Source organism: Portunus trituberculatus, chromosome 35 (assembly GCF_017591435.1).
Source record: "Portunus trituberculatus isolate SZX2019 chromosome 35, ASM1759143v1, whole genome shotgun sequence".
NCBI lineage: Eukaryota > Metazoa > Arthropoda > Malacostraca > Decapoda > Portunidae > Portunus > Portunus trituberculatus.
In genome coordinates this window covers 2590104-2600103 of record NC_059289.1, presented here as the reverse complement: position 1 = coordinate 2600103, position 10000 = coordinate 2590104, and the positions used below count along the sequence as shown (strand labels likewise).

General features: G+C 44.1%; 1 protein-coding gene and 1 non-coding gene across 2 annotated transcripts in view; both read left to right on the top strand.

Moving 5' to 3' along the window:
• The first annotated feature begins 2233 nt into the window (after window positions 1-2233).
• LOC123513189 (transient receptor potential protein-like) overlaps window positions 2234-10000 on the top strand; it is a 54030-nt gene continuing 46263 nt past the window's right edge. Inside the window, exons 1-2 of the mRNA XM_045270167.1 lie at window positions 2234-2428; window positions 2700-2767. The gene's annotated coding sequence lies outside the window, so the exon portion shown is untranslated. The remainder of the gene's footprint in view (window positions 2429-2699; window positions 2768-10000) is intronic.
• On the top strand, window positions 6935-7007 carry Trnak-cuu. The gene has a single exon. It is a non-coding gene; the product is annotated as a tRNA-Lys (tRNA).

The window sequence follows — 10000 nt, the reverse complement described above, 5'->3', positions numbered from 1 at the left end:
TTGTTTCGTTATCATATTGTCTCCTTTTACTCTTGTTTTCCTTTCCTCTTGTCTTCCTTTCCTCTTCTCTCTCTTTCCTCTTGTCTGTCTTTCTGTCTGTGTTGTCTTCCTTTCCTCTTGTCTCACTGTTCTCTTGTCTCCCTTTTTTTTATCTCCCTTTCCTCTTGTCTCCCTCTCCTTTTGTCTCCACTTCCTCTTCTCTTCCTCTTCTCTTGTCTCCCTTCCCTCTTGTCTTCCTTTTCCTCTTGTCTCGCTGTCCGCTTGTCTCCATTTTTTGTCTCCCTTTCCTCTTATCTGTATTTCCTCTTGTCTCCCTTTCATTTTGTCTTCCTTTCCTCTTGTCTCCATTTCCTCTTCTCTTCCTTTCCTTTTCTCTCCCTCTCCTCTTATCTCTCTTTCATCTTGTCTTCCTTTCCTCTTGTCTCCCTTTTTTATCTTCCTTTTTTCTGTCCCTTTCCTCTTGTTTCGTTTTCCTTTTGTGTCGCTGTCTTCTTATCTCCCTTTCCTCTTTTCTCCCTTTTATCTCTCTTTTTTATCTCCCTTTTTCATGTGTCCTTTTCTCCCCTTGCTTAGTTTTCCTCTCATCTCGCTGTACTCGTCACATTCCCTCGCCTCGTCTCGTTCTCTTGTCCTCTTGTCCTCTTGTTCTCTTCTTCTCTTGTTCTCTCCTGCTCATCTCGCCGTTCCGTTATCCCAGTGTCCATCTCTCGCTGTCCTCGCGCAATAAGAGTGTGGAGATTGCGCCGTGTTCCTCCCCAGCCCGATCACCGCAGCCCCGCCAGTGTCGCAAGATGGCGTCCACACCCGTAATGGACGATTTAATTAGCGGCAGGTGATGGAGGGTTGGGATGCTTCCTGAAACGCGCCTTGATTCTCTTCCATTGTAAAGGATTCTGGGTAGTTTTCGATTCTTCCCCGAACTATTTATCCCTGTCTCTCTCTCTCTCTCTCTCTCTCTCTCTCTCTCTCTCTCTCTCTCTCTCTCTCTCTCTCTCTCTCTCTCTCTCTCTCTCTCTCTCTCTCTCTGCTACGTTTGCAGGTCATTTATAACTTTTCGATTCCTTCAAACGTCTTCTGGTCTTCTCAAACGTTTTTCTATCGCTTATGTAAACGTTCTTGATTCCTCCGTGGAGTTTTATTCGTATTGGCTCGATAGCTTGTTGCTGTGGCGTCTCACATGGTCTCATTTTGGTAACTTATTAACCTGTGGGAGCATAAGGCAGGTGAATCAGTCGAGGCAGCATACCTGAGAATACCTGAGTAGAAAAATGCTATGTGATATTGACTCGTAGACTAATTAACATCTTTTTCCAGGTAACACCCACACCCTCACCTCAACTGTTTAACCTGTGGGAGGATAAATCAGGTGAATTAATCGAGGCAACATACCTGAGAATTCCTGAGTAGAAAATGCTACGTGAAATCGACTGGTAGACTAATTAACACCTTTCTTTTTCCAGGTAAGTAACACCCACACCCTCACCGCAGCACATCACTGGAGCGACTCTTCAGATATTCTCCGTAATTACAAAAAACGCTTGTATTACCATCACCCATCACGTTTTACCATTCCTATCCTCCATTCCTTTACCTTTCTATCCTCTTCCCGTCATACACCTCGCCGCTACTAACCCCATCTTGCCTTCCAGGAGTTTTAAACGATGTGTCTTTAGTATTTTCAAAGATGCAGCCGTGTGTGTTTGTGTCTTCATGCTGCCTCCACGTGGTTGCCTGTACGCCCCCCTCACCCCCTCCTCCTCCTTGATCTTCCTGGAAAATTGCTCTGGCCCTTTCCTTCACTATCACTGTATGCCTCTCTGTTTCCTCTCCTCCCTGATTTTCCTTATTTTTTTCCTTTTCCTTCACTACAACTGTATGTTTCTCTGTTTCCTCCTCTCCCTGATTTTCTATATTTCTTCCCTTTCCTTCACTGCCACTGTATTCCCTTTCTGGTTCGTCCTCTCCCTAATCTTCCCTATTTTTTTCCTTTCCCTCTCTACCACTGTATGCTCCTCTGTTTCCTCTTCTCCTTGATTTTCCTTATTTTTTTCCTTTTCCTTAACTACCACTACTGTTACTGCCTATATATATCTGTCTGTCCGTCTCCTTTCCTTTTTAATCTCCTGGAAAACTACTCAGCATTGACCCATCTCATTCCTTCACCACCAGTGTATACCTTTCTCTTCTCCTTGATCTTTGTGTTTATACCTTTCCTCCACTACCACTGCTGTCAACACCTGTATGCCTGCCTGTCTGCCTCCTCCTCTTGATCTTCCTTGTTTTCATCTCTTTCCTTCACCACCACTGCCAATGAGCCAAGGTGTGAGTGAGTCCCCTTAGAGAGCCTCGGGTCGCTAGGGAAGATTACGCATCAAGCACCACACTTGAGGGCCCCGAGCACCGCACCAGCCCCGCCACGCAGAACTCGGTGTGTGCTGCCTTTGTTCTCCGTCTGTGGCTTTATTAGTTGGTGTGGGGATGTGTGCTAAGTGGTTGCTTGGATGTTGAGTGTTGTAGTGGTAGTTTTTGTAGTAGTAGTAGTAGTAGTAGTAGTAGTAGTAGTAGTAGTAGTAGTAGTAGTAGGTGTAGTGTGGTTGTATATTCGAAAAAAAAAGAAAAGTTTGTGTATTTGTGAAATATGATTAGTTTGTAATGTTATAGAGTTTAGTTTGATTTATTTTGCTGTGCTTTCTTTGCAGTGTGGCGAAGAGTAATGCATTCTCGCGTTTCTTCGTTCCCGACACGGCAAAGAATCTCTCCCGTTAAGGTAATTTACTGATGTTTTGTCTTTTGTGTACCTTATTATTGTTTTTTTTTTTCTATGTTATGTTGTATATATATATATATATATATATATATATATATATATATATATATATATATATATATATATATATATCAGCTTCTCATATCTCGCCATTGTCGTTCCTTTACATATTATTTTGTCTCTTTAGTTACCTCAGATTATTTAATTATCTTTGTGTTAGTGAAGTTAGCGAGAAGAGCGTTGCTGTACGAGCCGGCTCAGGACCACACGTGTCTTGCAGCGTTGTGGGCGATGCGTGGGAGGAACAGCTTGAGGCGAGCTGAGACAAGGCGTGGGTTTTGCAAAGGGCGTGGTGTCTGATGGCTGCTGTGAGTGGACATGAGCGGCATGGGACGTGGATGGCTTGGATATGGGACTATGGTGGGTGCCGCCGACGCCGCGCCTCATGAAGAAGAAAAACAAAATGTCGGGGGCGGGACGGCAGCGGTGGCGGAGGCGGGGAGATGGAGATACGGCGGCGGCGGCGGCGGCGGCGGCAGTTGCAGTGGTGATGGTGGTGGCGGTGGTGGTGATGGTGAAAGTAGTGGTGTTCGTACGCTGGTGGTGGAATCCCCTGGGGTTCGCACGCCGCCAGTGTTTCCTATCATGATTTTCTCTTTATTCCCCCTGTAAGGCGGAGGCATTGTGCGGGGCGCCGGGCCCTCCCGCTCCCCTGACTCCCAACAAAACGCGAGGTGCGGCAAATTTAAGACGTAGCGCTCATTATTTGGCTCCAGTCTCACAGCACCAATAACACCTTCCCAATACCTTCTCCCACTGCAATTTGCAAGCGAGTATTGATGGCAGTTGTAGCGGTGTAATGTTGCAATGTCGGTGGCACGCTCATTTTTGTCAGTGTTGGAGAGAGAGAGAGAGAGAGAGAGAGAGAGAGAGAGAGAGAGGTGAGGGTGAAGCGGGAGGGAAAAAGGGAGGGAGGGAGTGATATAGGTGAAAAGGGAGAGAGAAGTAGAGGCAGAGAGAGATGTAGGTGAGAGCGAGCAGACAGGAATTGACTAAACGTAAACAGATTATAAAGAAACAAAAAGTAAGAAGAAAACAAGCCAGAAAGAGACGAGGACATTTCTCACGTCTCCCTTGAGATCTGAAACCACAGGGGCACCAGAGAGCCTCCCAAGGGCACGCACGTAACCCAGAATTAACTCCTGTGTGTGTTTGTCTCTTAGCACCTCTCCGTCAGATAACAAGAAACACGGATAGGGAAAAGGAGAAGGAGGAGGAGGAGGAGGAGGGTTGGGGTTGGGGTAGGGGTATGGTGTACTTAATCACGTACTAATGATCTGTCTCCGTTCATCGATGGTTTGGGGTGCGGTGGGGGGTGGAGGTGGGAAGGGACGGCATCTGGGAGTCTGTTTGAGGAATTTTTACTTGGCGTCGATAATTAAAAGATGATCCCTCGTCAAGAATACTTCCCTCTGAAACACTCCTTCGTGGATTCCTGGATTGACAGGGGACTTACCGGGCCTGGAGGAGGAGGTGGAGGAGGAGGAGAGAGAGAGAGAGAGAGAGAGAGAGAGAGAGAGAGAGAGAGAGAGAGGGAGAGGGAAAGACAGAGGACAGTGAGGAGGGAGTGTACCAGTAGCCGGAATCACTGGAAGAGGAGGAGGGAAAGGAGGAAGAGGAGGAGGAAGAGGAGGAGGAGGAGGAGGAGGAGGACAAGCATCATAGCTAATTTCGAACTGCGCCGAGAAAAAAAAAAAAACTTTTGTGAATTCAATACGATTCATGTTCGACAAGTCTGGTATTGAGAAGAGGTGAATAATGCGAGTTTCCTCATTTCATCCCGGGAGAGAGAGAGAGAGAGAGAGAGAGAGAGAGAGAGAGAGAGAGAGAGAGACGGGGGTAGAGAATCAGGGAGTTGGTGGAGGGATGGGTGGTGGTGGAGGCAAGGAGTGAAAGGAGAGGCAGGGAGAGAGGAAGAGAGAGGGAGAGAGAGAGGGAGGGGAGGAGGGAGGTTCACAATGCCTCATGCTCGACCGAGGAGGGAAAATAAGCCCCATCAGATATGTCTTGTGATCGGCACTGATTAGGTAGCTCTCTTTTATAAACTTTTTCCAAGGGGTGCCCAGTGGCGGAGAGAGAGAGAGAGAGAGAGAGAGAGAGAGAGAGAGAGAGAGAGAGAGAGTTACAGTGGAAGAGGGAAGTGAGGGAAGCTGTAGGTGTTATATGGATGTTTATATAAGATTGTAAGGGTTGAAGAAATGTATAGGTAGGGTGAGAAGGTTGGTGATAGAGTGTAGTAGTTGTAGTAGTAGTGGTAGTGGTAGTGGTAGTGGTAGTAGTAGTAGTGGTAGTAGTAGTGGTAGTGGTGGTGGTAGTGGAGAACTGTATTGAAAGATTAGCATTTATTGTAGTATATTAGTAGAGAGAGAGAGAGAGAGAGAGAGAGAGAGAGAGAGAGAGAGAGAGAGAGAGAGAGAGAGAGAGAACCAAACAAAAGTTACAGAAAGGAGAAATAGATATCGAAAAAAAACAAAACATCAGAATTGCAAACAAGACTAAACAAAATTACACAAAACACCAAAAAAAGAAGAAAACATTGAAATATCACTAATTAAACCAGAGAGAGAGAGAGAGAGAGAGAGAGAGAGAGAGAGAGAGAGATGCTGAATGAAACTGACTAGGGGAGGAGGAGGAAGGCTGTACTAGTAGAAGCGAACAAGCTGGCTGGTTAGTGGGAGGATGGGTGAGGCTGGCGGAGGAGGAGGAGGAGGAGGAGGAGGAGGAGAAGGAAGGGAGGGTTGGGGGCTTCTGGCTGGGCTTGGAGAAGAACAGAACGGGATTGGAAACGAGAGTAAGATATCGGACGTCCATTGTGGGAGGGAGAGTGTGATTAGCCCAGTAGTGGAGGCAATTAACGACGCCGAGGAGACGCGGTTATCGCACCTTTTGTGTAGTCCCAGGCGCCTCGGCCGTTCGTGTTTTTGTTGGTATTATTATTATTTTTTTTTGTCTCAGTTCCTCCCTCATCCCTCCCCCGTTCACCCACCTCCTCCTGTGACTCCTTCTCTCTCTCTCCCTCTCTCACCCCTTGTTCCTTTTCACTCCTCTCCCCCTCCTGTACCCTCTTCTCTCTCTCTCTCTCTCTCTCTCTCTCTCTCTCTCTCTCTTTCTCTCCACGTCTCTTGTTTCCCTATTTCGACACTCGTTCTTTTTTGTCTTGCCACCCGTCTGTCTGTCTGTCTGTCTGTCTGTCCCACTCTTTCTCTCTGTCTCTGTCTCCCCTCCCCTCCCTGCGTGTTTATTTGGCTATGCAGTGCGTGTATTAGCGAGTTTGTAAAGGCAGTGTAACCACGACATTGATGGGCATTGATTGTGGTGATTGGTGGTTCTAATGGTGGGGAAGAGGAGGAGGTGTTGTTGTTGTTGTTGTTGTTGTTGTTGTTGGTGGTGGTGGTGGTGGTGGTGGTGGTGGTGGTGGTAGTGGTGTTATTTTTTTAATTAATTTATTTATTTTTTCTTCTTTTTCATCATCATCATCATCATTATCTTCTTCTTCTTCTTCTTCTTTTTATCATTATTGTTATCATCATTATTACTGTTGTTATTGTTGTTGTTATTATTATTATTATTATTATTATTATTATTATTATTATTATTATTATTATTGTGTTAAAAGATGCTTTCCGACATGTATTAAGAAGGAATACCTTATTTTTCTGTATTGTGTTAATTATTGCTTTGTCATTATATTTTTGATCGCTGGAATAAAAGTCGCTGAGAACTACAAAACAATAACAAAACCAAAGATACTACTACTACTACTACTACTACTACTACTACTACTACTACTACTACTACTACTACTGCTGCTACTACTCGTACCATCACCACCACCACCACCATCACCACCATCACTACTACTACTACTACTACTACTACTACTACTACTACTACTACTACTACTACTACTACTACCACCACCACCACCACCACCACCACCACCACCACCACCACCACCACCACCACCACCACCACCACTACTACTACTACTACTACTACTACTACTACTACTACTACCACCACCACCACCACCACCACCACCACCACCACTACCACCACTACTACTACTACTACTACTACTCCCATAGAAATAGCCGTTGGACATGTGCCCGGCTAGCTCAGTCGGTAGAGCACGAGACTCTTAATCTCGGGGTCGTGGGTTCGAGCCCCACGTTGGGCGAAAGATATTTTTCATAATGCTCTGTTCCAATTTCCTTATTTTATTATCATTGTTTTTTCCGTTGTTGTTGTTGTTGTTGTTGTTGTTGTTGTTGTTGTTCTTCTTTTTCTTTCTTCTTCTTCTTCTTCTTCTTCTTCTTCTTCTTCTTCTTCTTCTTCTTCTTCTTCTTCTTCTTCTTCTTCTTCTTCTTCTTCTTCTTCTTCTTCTTATTATTATTATTATTATTATTATTATTATTATTATTATTATTATTATTATTATTATTATTATTATTATTATTATTATTATTATTATTATTATTATTATTATTATTATTATTATTATTATTATTGGAAGTAGTAGTAGAAGTAGTAGCAGTAGTAGTACACAGTGTGACTTATTATATTAACTTGTTTTTAATTGTTTCATATCATTTCGTTATATATTCCACAACGTGCATCACCACAAACAACAACAATAAAAACACCACAACATAACCACCACAAACAACCCAAAACAAACACAACAACAACAACAACAACAACAACAAAGACAGGTGACCAAAACAAACACCATATCTTCCTTCTTGTCTGTTCCTTCCTTCACCACCACCACCACCACCACCACCACCACCACCACCACCACCACCACCACCACCACCACCACCACCCCTTTCCCTCACCCTTCCCCTTAAAAAAGAAAGAATTGCAATAGCCACACCTTTCCTTTTGCGGCGTGAGTGCAGGTGAGCTGTGTTTTGGCGCAGGTGGGTAGCCTGGGAGGAGGAGGAGGAGGAGGAGGAGGAGGAGGAGGAGGAGGAGGGTAAGATGGGGAGACAGGATTGGGGAGTGGAGGGTGAAGAGGAAGAAGAGGAGGGAGGAAAGGGAAGAGGAGGAAGGTAAGGGGATGAGGAGGAAGGTAAGGGGGGGCTGGGGAGACATGATGGGGGTTGGGTCGCTTTCACACTGGTCCTCGTCCTCACACCTCTGTCTTCCCCCCGAGGCTGTGGAGGAGAGCAAAGGATTCTCGCCTTTGACTACCCAGAGGCAGCTCAAGCCCTCTGGTGGACGTGGCTTTAGTTATGCCATCCTTTTCCTCCTCTTCCTTTCCTCCTTCTCTCCCATTCATTCTCTACTTCCATTCTTTTTCTTTTCCTGCTTCTCTCTCATTCCTTTCCTCCCTCTCCCTTTTATACTTTATTTTTTTTCTTTTCCTCCTTCCTTTCTATTTCTTCTCTCTCCCTTTCCTTCTCTAATTTCTTCCTTTCCTCTCCCATTTCTCTCTCTCTTTCTCATTCTTTACTTTGCTTTCTTCCTTCCCTCATTTATTCCCTTCTCCTCCTCTTCCTCTTCTTTCCTCTTTCTCTCCCATTCTCTACTTTAATTTCTTCCTTTCCTCCTTCTCTCCCATTCCTTGTCTCCCTCTCCTTCTTTAATTTATTTTTTCCATTTCTTCATTTATTCCCTCCTCTTCCTTCTCTTCTTTTCCTCCTTCTCTCCCATTTTTTCTCTCCCTTTCCTTCTTTACTTTAATTTCGTTCTTTCCTCATTTGTTTTTTTTCGTTTTCTTCATTTTTTTCTCTTATTCTTCCTCTCCTCTTGTACTTTCTCTTATTTCTTGTTTTGTTTCCGTTTCCTCCCTTCTTTTCCTCCTCTCCCGTTTCTTTTCTCCCTCTCTTTCCTTCCCTACTTTATCTTCCTTTCTTCTTATGTTTCCGTTTTCTCCTCTTCTTTCCCTCTCTTTTATCCCTCTCTTTCTATGACGCTTTCTTCCTCTCCCTCTCCTCCTCTCCCTTCTCTCTTATTTCATCTCCCTCTCTTTTCTTCTCTCTTCTTCCTTTCCCCATTTGTTTCCCTTTTCTCCTTCTCTCTTGCCTTTTCTCCCTATTCCTTACTTTTCTATCCTTGTTTCTATCTTTCTTTCTTTACCCATCCTTACTTCTTTCTCCCTCGCTGTCTCCGTTCCTCTCTCGTTGATTTTGCTGTATATTATTTTTTTATTTTCTCTCCTTTTCCTTCTCTTCTCTTTCCTATTCTGTCTTTCTCCTTTTCTCCATTCCTTCCTTCCTTGGTTTTCCTTCCATTTTTCTCCTCTCTCTCTCTCTCTCTCTCTCTCTCTCTCTCTCTCTCTCTCTCTCTCTCTCTCTCTCTCTCTCTCTCTCTCTCTCTCTCTCTCTCTCTCTCTCTCTCGTGTATTGCTCAAGGCACATTGGTTTCATCTTGTTTATTGTTTACGCTGCTTTTCCAAGGTGTTACTTACTCTGTTGTTGTTTATTTCATTTATTCGTTAGTGTGTGCAGGCGGGTCGGAGGGGAGAGGTGAGGTAAAGGACTGGTGTGATTACTATTTTGCCTTTGTTTTGCTGTAGCGAGAGTAGATGAATGAGCTTGACCCTTATAGTACGCTCCTAATTACTATTACTACTATTACTGCTACTGCTACTACGGTTACTACTAATTCTACTTCTGTTTCTATTTCTACTTCTAGTTTTACATCTACATTTACATCTACTTCTACTACTACTACTACTACTACTATTAGAGACGTGGTGTGAGTAGTCAGTGCAGGCAAATAGGTAAACATAAAGGGTTAGAATGGGTAGTTAAATAGTTAAGCAGGACAATTAGTGGGAGATACATTGACTAGTGGGGTGAAATATGACAGGATGGATGATAGACAGACTGGATGAACCGACAGACAGAGAGGGATAGAAAGATAGATAGACAAGCGGACAGGCAAACATGTAGGAAAGCAGAGAATGTACCCACACACACACACACACACACACACACACACACACACACACACACACACACACACACACACACACACACACACACACACACACACACACACACACACCACGTTATTATTTTGTGGATTCCGAGAAAATATCTTGTTTGGGAAAATAAATCTGTCAAATGTTTATTCTTGGAATTATGATTAAACGTTAACATTTATTTTGTATTGCTGTATAAAAGCTCCATAATGATCTATAATGTCATCATCTTATTC